The sequence below is a fragment of the Falco biarmicus genome, chromosome 4 (genome assembly GCF_023638135.1).
Source record: "Falco biarmicus isolate bFalBia1 chromosome 4, bFalBia1.pri, whole genome shotgun sequence".
In the NCBI taxonomy this organism is placed as follows: domain Eukaryota; kingdom Metazoa; phylum Chordata; class Aves; order Falconiformes; family Falconidae; genus Falco; species Falco biarmicus.
The window spans coordinates 64,601,127-64,610,087 of NC_079291.1; the positions used below are offsets into that span (position 1 = coordinate 64,601,127).

At 46.5% G+C, this 8,961-nt stretch overlaps 1 long non-coding RNA gene across 2 annotated transcripts; it reads right to left on the minus strand.

Moving 5' to 3' along the window:
- Nucleotides 1-1,497: 1,497 nt before the first annotated feature.
- On the minus strand, nucleotides 1,498-8,954 carry LOC130148041 (uncharacterized). Of its 2 annotated transcripts, none has more exons than XR_008821458.1 (4): nucleotides 8,772-8,954; nucleotides 7,855-7,955; nucleotides 7,025-7,110; nucleotides 1,498-1,673 (listed from the first exon to the last, which is right to left on the minus strand). It is a non-coding gene; the product is annotated as an uncharacterized LOC130148041 (long non-coding RNA). The 2 variants fall into 2 exon arrangements; XR_008821457.1 differs by lacking the exon at nucleotides 1,498-1,673 and adding an exon at nucleotides 2,413-3,236 and having other exon boundaries at nucleotides 8,772-8,953.
- Between the last annotated feature and the right edge of the window lie 7 nt (nucleotides 8,955-8,961).

An 8,961-nucleotide genomic window follows, 5' to 3' on the forward strand; every position in this document is an offset into this window, starting at 1 on the left:
CTAAGAGATGGTGAAGGAAACACTGCTGCTTCTGTTAATATGATTTTTCTCTTTTTCACCTTGCATTTGTAATAGGTAACAAATTTAAACATATTTGAAAGTTAAGATAGTTCCGTTGTTCAAATTCTAAGAGGCTTCTCTTTGCAATCAAAGGGTCTTGACAGTATTGCGATGCTGATGAACCTGGTCATGGCTTTGCGGTTAAGGTTAAATACAGTTTCGCTCCTAAAGAAGAAACTAGGAATGGAGGGATAGTTTTAAAAACCAGTGGGGATGTGTCCTTCCTCTTAGTGCGGGTAATCACATCTCCCACCAACACACATCAACCTCGTTGCTTCCGAGTTGGCATGACCAGTGCAGCCCAGTCCTACATCCTGGGCATTTCTCTTAAGTTTAAAATGACCGATAGATCTGGGGTGGCCAAGACACTTGCTTTAATCACAGGAGAAGGAGGTGCTCCACTCCCCACAGCCTCTCCTGTTTACTTTAATTCTGGCAGTAAGGGCTGCATAATGAAAACCAGTACATGCTCTAGGTCGGTCTCTGTTCTTCTCTGTGGTTTCTGAAGGCAGGTGCTGCCAATGAAAGCAACACTTTTTATAAAGCTTTACAGAATACTTGTGTTTGTGGGGGTTTTGTTTGGGTTTTTTCCCCCAGTTACACCCAGCAGAATCACCATGTGCGCTTTTCAGTTGCTTTTGAAAAATGCCCATCAGACATTTCAAGATTTCAAGGATCACCTTATTGACATGCAATATAAAGCTTTTATGATGTATTTTTCTTTAACGTTTTCTGAAAAGTATGTCCCAGCCTAAGCCAAGGAAGTGTGTGGAATTTGTACCCATGGAGACTCCAATAACACAGTCAGCTCCAAAGGCCGCAGGGTTATTAGTTTTCTTACCTAACATATCAGGAAAGGAGTTACTGGAAAAGGGAGAGATGGAGAGAACGGAACTGAGTGAGGCAATATAAATAGGAGAGACTGGACTTGCTGGTCAGCATTTCATATGTCTGCAGACCTGGGGTTGGTGTACCTGCTTTCCATAGATTACTACAACTTATATTGGAAAAATTCAGAGTTGTGTGAGCACCAAGGACACGGGTGAGATTTTGAGAAGCTCCAAAGAAAAATAAGTCACTCTCTTAATGGGCTGTGGACCCTTAAGCCAAGATTATTTAAAAAGATCAACTTTTAGTGAGGGTGTCGTTGCTTAATAAACAGTAAAACAGAAAATAGGGATGGAATGGTTTTTGAGAAGACATCTAATGCACATAAATATCCACCTTTACCATGGGAAATGGAGATCAGATTAATTTCTTAATAGCTCCTTCTGATGTGTTTGAAGATTGTTCTCTAAATCAGACAACCCTCTGTTTTTTCTTGAAGAAAACTCCAGGCCTTTCCTACAGAAGTGCCATGTAAAATAGTTATTTTTGAACCTGCAATACTGTGGACACTTATTCCTGCTTAAGCACTGCACTTTGCATCTGGCCATATTGAATTGCATCGTGTTTATTTTGAGTCACTACTCAAATTTACTAATAGCTTAATGAAATCCTTCAGAAGTGCCTGCGGTCCTTCCCCGTTTGGTATCACTTGCAATGTGGTGTTGCAGGTCTGTTATCACTTTAATTTTTATGGCACAATTTTCCACTGTACAGCATCCATACCTCTGCAAATGAAATGTAAACCACATTCAGCTGTGCTCTTATTCTTTCCAAAGAGGGATTACTGTATGAAACCCAAAGCAGAGGTTCCTTGTCTTCTTGTACCCTGCCAGCAATATCATGAAATTCTTGATAATACCTTTGATAAAGTCCTACAAACCTTGGAAGTTGGCCGGTTTCCTCCTGGGAACCCAGGGAGTAATGACAAGGCTGTTATTTTTAATTAGGGATCTGTCTGTCACCTCTTGTGTCAAGCTGATCACTGGAATTAATTTTCCCTTGTTTCTTGCAACCTGTTGCATAAGCCACATCTCACCTCACTCAGCCCCGACAGTATCGGGGTGGGTCTGGGCAAAGGAGCCTTATTTAAGAAAGCTGCTGGTAAAGAATGAGAAGAAACGAAGCCTGCTGGCAAAGGAGCACGCTTGCTGCAGCTGTAACAGCCACCCACAGGAGGGCACATTCCTCAAAGCAAACCGGAGTTCAGCTAAAATCCAATCCGACTCAAAGCATCTGTCTGACTCGATTTCACTAAAGGGAGATTTTGACAGAAACTAGCGTTTTGATGGAAGCAAATGCCCTGCAAAGGTAGTGGGATCCTTTGACATTCAATGTTTATCCATCACAAATACTGTTGTTTCAGTTGCTGGTAATGAAACCTGAAATGAAGCTATTCCCTTGAACTGTTATACGGAAAAAAATGAAAAAAATCCCAGAGGATTAAACCCAAACCAGAACAAAAAGTTGCCTTTGGGGTTTTTCATTTCCAAAGAAAGGTTTGATTGTGTTCAGCCAGTTTGAATGGGGAGAATCACAAGTACTAACCCAGACAGGACTTTCCACCTCCAAGCTTTCTGTGCCGCGTTCCCCCCGTCCGTGCTGTATTTTACTGCTGAGTGATCTCAGTGATCTGGTGCAGTGTGTAAGGAGCCAGAACCGGTGGCTCTCTGCGTCCGCTCTGCCACAGTATAAACAGCATCACCCCATGCAGACTAAGACTGGCTAAACAGCAATAACGGATTTTCTTTCAATATACCAGCAATAAAACTTAACTTCACAATCATTTTAATGCAGATGGGACAGGGTCTGCTTTTGTAGGCACGTAGTTGCTCGAGAGATGCACTTGAGATCTCTGCACCAGCTGCTACTGAGGAAGCTTCTTCAGAGGGACTGAAGCAAACTGAAGCGACAGCTTTTCCTGCGTGGAGCTGCCACATCCCTCGTGCACTGCAGGTGGATAATGCCAGGTGAAAGCCTGCTCCAACCACAGCCCCAGGAGTGTTGTCTCCTGCATCACACATTTCTAAATTTTCTGCTGGTCAGACAGCCACCCTCCTCAGGGCTTTTGGCTGGGCTTAGGAGGATAAATCTGTTGAGCGCGGTTGTGCCAAGGCCACGTTGGAATTTCTTAGTGGCATTGTGGCACGTCCTCCCCTGCCCACATGTCTCTTCAGCGGGAAAATCCAGGCTGTCACTGCTCCAGTGTTATGGGATGCTCCATCCTGCCCTGACAGCACAGCAGAGTCCTGCTTTCCCTCCAGCCTTCCTCTGACAGCAAACAGTGAGTGCTGAAGGTGGCAGAAAGAAGAAATGGTGTTTAGCCTTTCCCTTGCCCTTTCTTCTATGTCCCTTGGGTGGCAGCAAGTATCGCAGCAGTCCCTGGCAAGGGCTTCCCAATTTGAGGATGTGGGCTTTGAAGAGGTTACTCTTCTCAACGTTCTTCCCCATAACAAGGTTTTAGCACAGCTGGAAACCCAAATGCTCCTTCCTAGCCTTGAAATCTCATTTCAGCAGAGTTAAAGGACCGAGCGTTTATCTGGTGTGTTATCTGTTTGGTTTGGCTGTAGCTGTCTGGAAAACACGGCTGTAGCTGGCTGCAAAAAACATGGTGTATGGTCATGGAAAAAACAGTGTATGTGGGTTTTGTGTGCTACTCCTTGCAGGGAGCTGTAGCTTTCTCAGCTCACAGAAGCTAGAGGAGGATGTGTCCACAACCTGGATGTAATCAAAGACAGTCATGTTGATATAACTAAATTAATACAGCTTATGTCAACATAACTTCTGTATGGAGGCAACGTCTGTGTAATTAAACTCTCAGTGACTGAATAGCTCTGGCATAAGGTTTCAATGGAATTTCTGTACAATGCAGAACTTCTTTTCTAGTGCAGTGAGTTTGAAAAATGGGGCTACAAGAAAGCCGGAGAGGAGCTTTTTACAAGGGCATGTAGCCATAGGACAGGCTTTAAACTGAATGAGGGTAGATTTAGATGAGATATTAGGAAGAAATTCTTTACTGTGAGAGTGTTGAGGTGCTGGCACAGGGTGCCCAGAGCAGCTGTGGATGCCCCATCCCTGGAAGTGTTCAAGGCCAGGCTGGACGGGGCTCAGATCAACCTGGTCTAGTGGAAGATTCACACCACCTTCTCGTGCATTTTGGAGGTGAATGTTACCAGCGGTGTAGCTGAGAAACAATTGCTGAAATTGCCATCAGGCAAAATCAGCTACCCTAACTTAGACAAGTTATTTATATGATTTCAGCTGTATCAGTTGCTTTTGCCTGCAATAATTTAGCAAACATTTGTGCAGCAATAAATCTACGGGGCTGATAATCAGCAGGGGTGAGACTGAAGTCACACACACACTTAAACAGCAGTGTGATGTGCAGTTTAAGACACTTGACTGCACTCAGGCAGGTGGGAAGAGCTGCTGGGTTTCTGCACCAGAAGGATCACAGCAAACAGCTTCAACTGGATGTAAGGGAGGTGTAACTGAGTCTCTAAGGTTTTGACGGACAGGCTGCAGTGAAATGCTGTGTCTGTCCTCACCTTTCCATGCCAGCCCTCTGCCAAAAGCCATCAACTGCCCAGAAGCACCAAGAGAAAGGTAGGTATGCTTTTGCTTTGGCCACCTCCACGCCAAGCCTAGCTTTGCAGCCTCACCCAGCAGCAAAGTGAGTCCGAGCTGCAACGCTGTGAACTGCAGCAGCTAAGGTAAGGGGTGACAATGACAGGCAGTAACTACTTCAACTGCTACAGAGTGATTTCCTCGAGCCAGCAGATGAGGGACAATTTTCTTCTACAAAGAAGAAAAAATCACCATCGGGAATCGTGCTGCAGTGGCCGTATGGGCATAGATGGCTGGCCTGCGGGACAGACCGCAACAGGGCAAAGACCACACGGCTGGATATAGCAGAACGTGTGTGCTGACCGGATAAGCTGGGGCAGAATTATTCCGAAAACGGGACTGTGGAAGGCCAGCCTTATCTGCCTACCCTGTGAACGTTCCCAATGTTTCAGGTCACTTCTTCCATCCTGAACAGGGACAAAAAAAGTCTTATGGAAGTTCAGAGCATGAATATTAAACAGGAACAGCTTGTTCATATGGGGAGGTTCATGCTCATGACTGATCATTTTACAGTTCTGTAACTTTTTTACTACAGTGAGTTTATGTTTAAAAAACATGGAAAAATATTAAGTAGCCCTGTGCATTATTAACATTTCAGACTGAATTACAGGTGCAAAGGCCTTGCACTGCACTCCCAGCTACAGTCAACCATCCCCAGCCACTTCTCCGCCTGTATTGTCTCACAGCACACTGAACGGGATCCGCACTCTGTGTGATCAAGTTACAGACCATGTTTCCGTGTTGTGATCTCTTAACTCTGGTCACACGTTCATCACTTTCCTGGTTACAACACAGTTTAAATGGGGAGGGCAGACAGGGCATAGCCTTGTTCTGCTTTGGGCTAGACCGGTAAACACTGGGACATTGCAACAAAGTCCCTTGGTTTGGGAACCTGGAAGCAGCCCACCTTTCTCCTACAGAGCAAAAGATAGAAATCTTTTGTTTACTGAAGTTCCAGAGATGCAATTAGGGTTTTTTTTCCAGAGCTGCTGGAAACAACTCTTCTACACCTAACTTCTGTATGCATCTCATTTTAGAGCAAAGGGCTTTCTGTCAAATTCTTTTTCAAAAGTGGAATTACCTGTGGGCATAAATAGCATTGCAATTTGGTTTTAGCTTTAATGTTCAGAGTACATAGACAAGACCTCCAGAGGTAGGTGATATATGGCATCAAACTAAATTATTATATAGGTTAGAAATTTGAATTCTCCACTGCCTTTCACATTTTATGGATGTGTGTGCCACATACTATACTTTGCATGTTGCATAAAACAATGGACAGCCTTTGCCTATACTGTGTTGTTTCAACATCCACTAGTGTGCAGGTTTGAATGAGTATTTAAAAAAAAAAAAAAAGTGTTTGTGCCTATGACAGACAGGGCAGACACTTTCTCCTCCAGTTTTATTTAGAAGAACAAAGCTGCGAAAGAGTCACATTATTACAGACAGGCAGGTAAGTATCAGCTGGTGTGTCCTGGTGAAGACTCCTTGGTTTTGTTAAAGCTATGTTGATTTGTGACAGCTGAGAGTTGGGTATGAATCTAGAACTTAATTTGGTCTGGGATTTTAGTGTGTGTGTGTGTTTGTGTGCACATGTCTTTTTTGTTGTGTGTTTTTTGGGTATGTTGGTTTTTTTCCAGAGACCTACGCCTATTTACTGTAGACACTTTCATATGACCAGAAAGATGTTGCAAGTCCTTGGTGGGAAAGACAACATGATCTATTTAAGTTTAGAAATAACTATGCTATAAACAGACTTTTTTGTCTCCCTTCCTTCCTTGTGACAGCATGTTTACCAGCATATTTCCCCAGTGCATTCGTTCTCCTCTTGAAAAGCTTCATATGGAAATTGCTGAAACAGAGTATTGCCCACCCCCCACACCCCCACCCCCGTTATCTTTCAAGTCAATGTCCTGAAGTGCAACTACATCTCGGGTTGAGTCACTTGCTACCAGTCACTCTGAGTTGGAAATTTGTAAGCGTTATCAGAGGAATACTAGCCCAGAATAGCTTACAGATCCAATGCCAGTGCTGGACGGGAAGGGTGACAAAAGTGAAAAGTTGTGTAAACTGTCTTGGGTCATTTAGGTGGGCATAGGAGAAATGATTAAACTGAAGAATAAACTTATTTCTACACTCTCTCTCTGTGTCCACAGCTGTATGAAATGATTCTTTGCTTAAGGTAGGAAAGAACTTGCAAATGGAATTTCTTCTGTTTTACCAGAAAGCAGGGTGATGTTCTGTCAGTCACAGGAAACCTGTGGCCGAGATGAGGAACTCAGCTCTTGGCAGCAGCCAGCCTATGTCTCACTGACTAACTAACCCCCGTCAGGAAGGAGTGTGCTGTCCGTACACCAGTGTTTCTAACCACAGTTGGGTGACTTGTCATACATGAGCTTAAAGTACCATGGCCCCCATCTGCATTTACCCTGAGCCCTGTCAAGGCACTTACCCTACCACTCTTGTCTTGTGAGGGACACCCCTGTCTCTGATGACATCTTCCTCCACCTTGGTCTTCTGCTGCACCATGTTAAATACCTGCAAATGTCAAGACAGGACAGAAACATGAAGGCATCATAGAATCATTTAGGTTGGAAAAGACCCTTAAGATCAGAGTCCAACCATTAATCCAGCACTGCCAAGGCCACCACTAAACCATGGCCCTGAGTGCCACGTCTACACATGTTAATTAACTGCTCAAGTTAACTGCTGGTAAATACAGAGTCAGCAAAGGTGATAGTCTGCGAAGAGTGCAGTCATTCTGGTGCATTTGCTAGTTCAAGCTTAACTAAGGGCTGTGCTGTGCTATCACCAGTCACTAATGACAGCTCTTGTAGTTGTTATACAGAGGTATAAGCTGATCCCTTGCAGGCAGCAAGAGCAGCCCCTTTCCGGCCTGTGGCAGAGCTGCCTGAGCACAACCTGCACTTATCTTTGCTCCTATCTAGTCCTTCACCAGTAACCGGGTCCCCTTTGGTCCCAGAACCAACGGGACTTTTGCAAACACCAGGGCATCTGCCTCAGTAGTGATGCAACCTCAGCTTGATAGACAAGGACACTGGGAGCACAAAAAAGCAGCTTGGCCAAGGTAATTTGTTGGCTTAGGGCATCGCCAAAAATAGAAGTGGTTACCCCTGCCACTTCAGCTAACCTTTGGGCTGTGAATCTTTTTTTGGTTCACTGAGAACTATGTGCCCCTTGTCAGCACAGCAGGTACTGGCTAACGACCAAGGCATCCCTGGAATAAGAGGGTTAGTAGACCACCAAGTTTACAGATCTCACCAATTTTCTGGATGCTGTTTGTATTCTTGCGCTTCAGATTAAATTTGCCAGCCGAATCAGAACGGGAGTCACGTGAGGGATTTGGCCAGGCTGCAGTGGAGCTGCAAGGGAAGGCTCAAACTGCAGGAGATGGTAAACAGTCAAGAAAGCAAGAACTCCTGGGTGCCTGGACCCGCTGACACACAGTGCTGGACTCCCGGGGCTGGCTTGGCAGTCCCTGTCCCACTGTGCCGTTGCTGTTTCGCAGCTGCAATATCCTCAGCGCTGTTCTGTCCTCTGGGCCTGCTGCTGCTCCAGCTGTGGCCCTGACCTTCTGGCAGGAGCTTCTCTCATGACATATTCCTTAGGTTTGCTCATCAACTAAATGGTGTGAACCATGCCCTCCCCCACCGCAAGGGAGCGGGAAGTATCTCTGGGCACAGGGGGGAGGGAGAGAAAAAGTCTCAGGAGAAAAAACAACATTTAGGAATTTTTGATCTGCGCTGGCAAAAGAGCAGCAATAATTAATTTGACAGATACAGCTGTTTTGTTACCAGGATAAACAAATTTCTGGCTTTTCTGCAACTTTATCAGCTAGGAACAACTGAGAACAGTGCAACGATCTACCTGACCGTAACTTAAAAAAAAAAAATCAATTTAAAAACGTGCCGCTGGACGTTAAGAGGACGTTAAGGGCACTAGGCCGCGGCCTGCGCCCCAGGCCCGGTGGCGGGTGCCCGATACTGTGCTGCAAATCCAGCCCGTTCCCCTCGTCTGTGCCTCGGAGCCCGGGGCCAGGCTGCTCGGGGCCGGCCTCCCTTTTGCTGCCGCCGGCCGCCGTGCCACTCCCCCGCCGCTCCTCCCGCCCGGCTCCCCGCGCTGCCGCCCGGGCAGGCCAGGCCGCGCCGCCCGCCCATCGCCTCACGCAACCGCGTTACCCGGCTCTGAGGCGCGGTCCGCGCGCGCCGCGCTGGGGGTGACTGCGGGGCGCCTTCGCGCCGCCTTCGCGCCCGGCTGCCGCCGCCCTGGTTCAGCCCGTCCCGCCCTCAGCCTGCGGGGCCTGGGCTCAGGGTCGGGCTCAGGCTCAGGCTCAGGCTCAGGCTCGGCTCCAGGGCGCGGCGGCGGGAC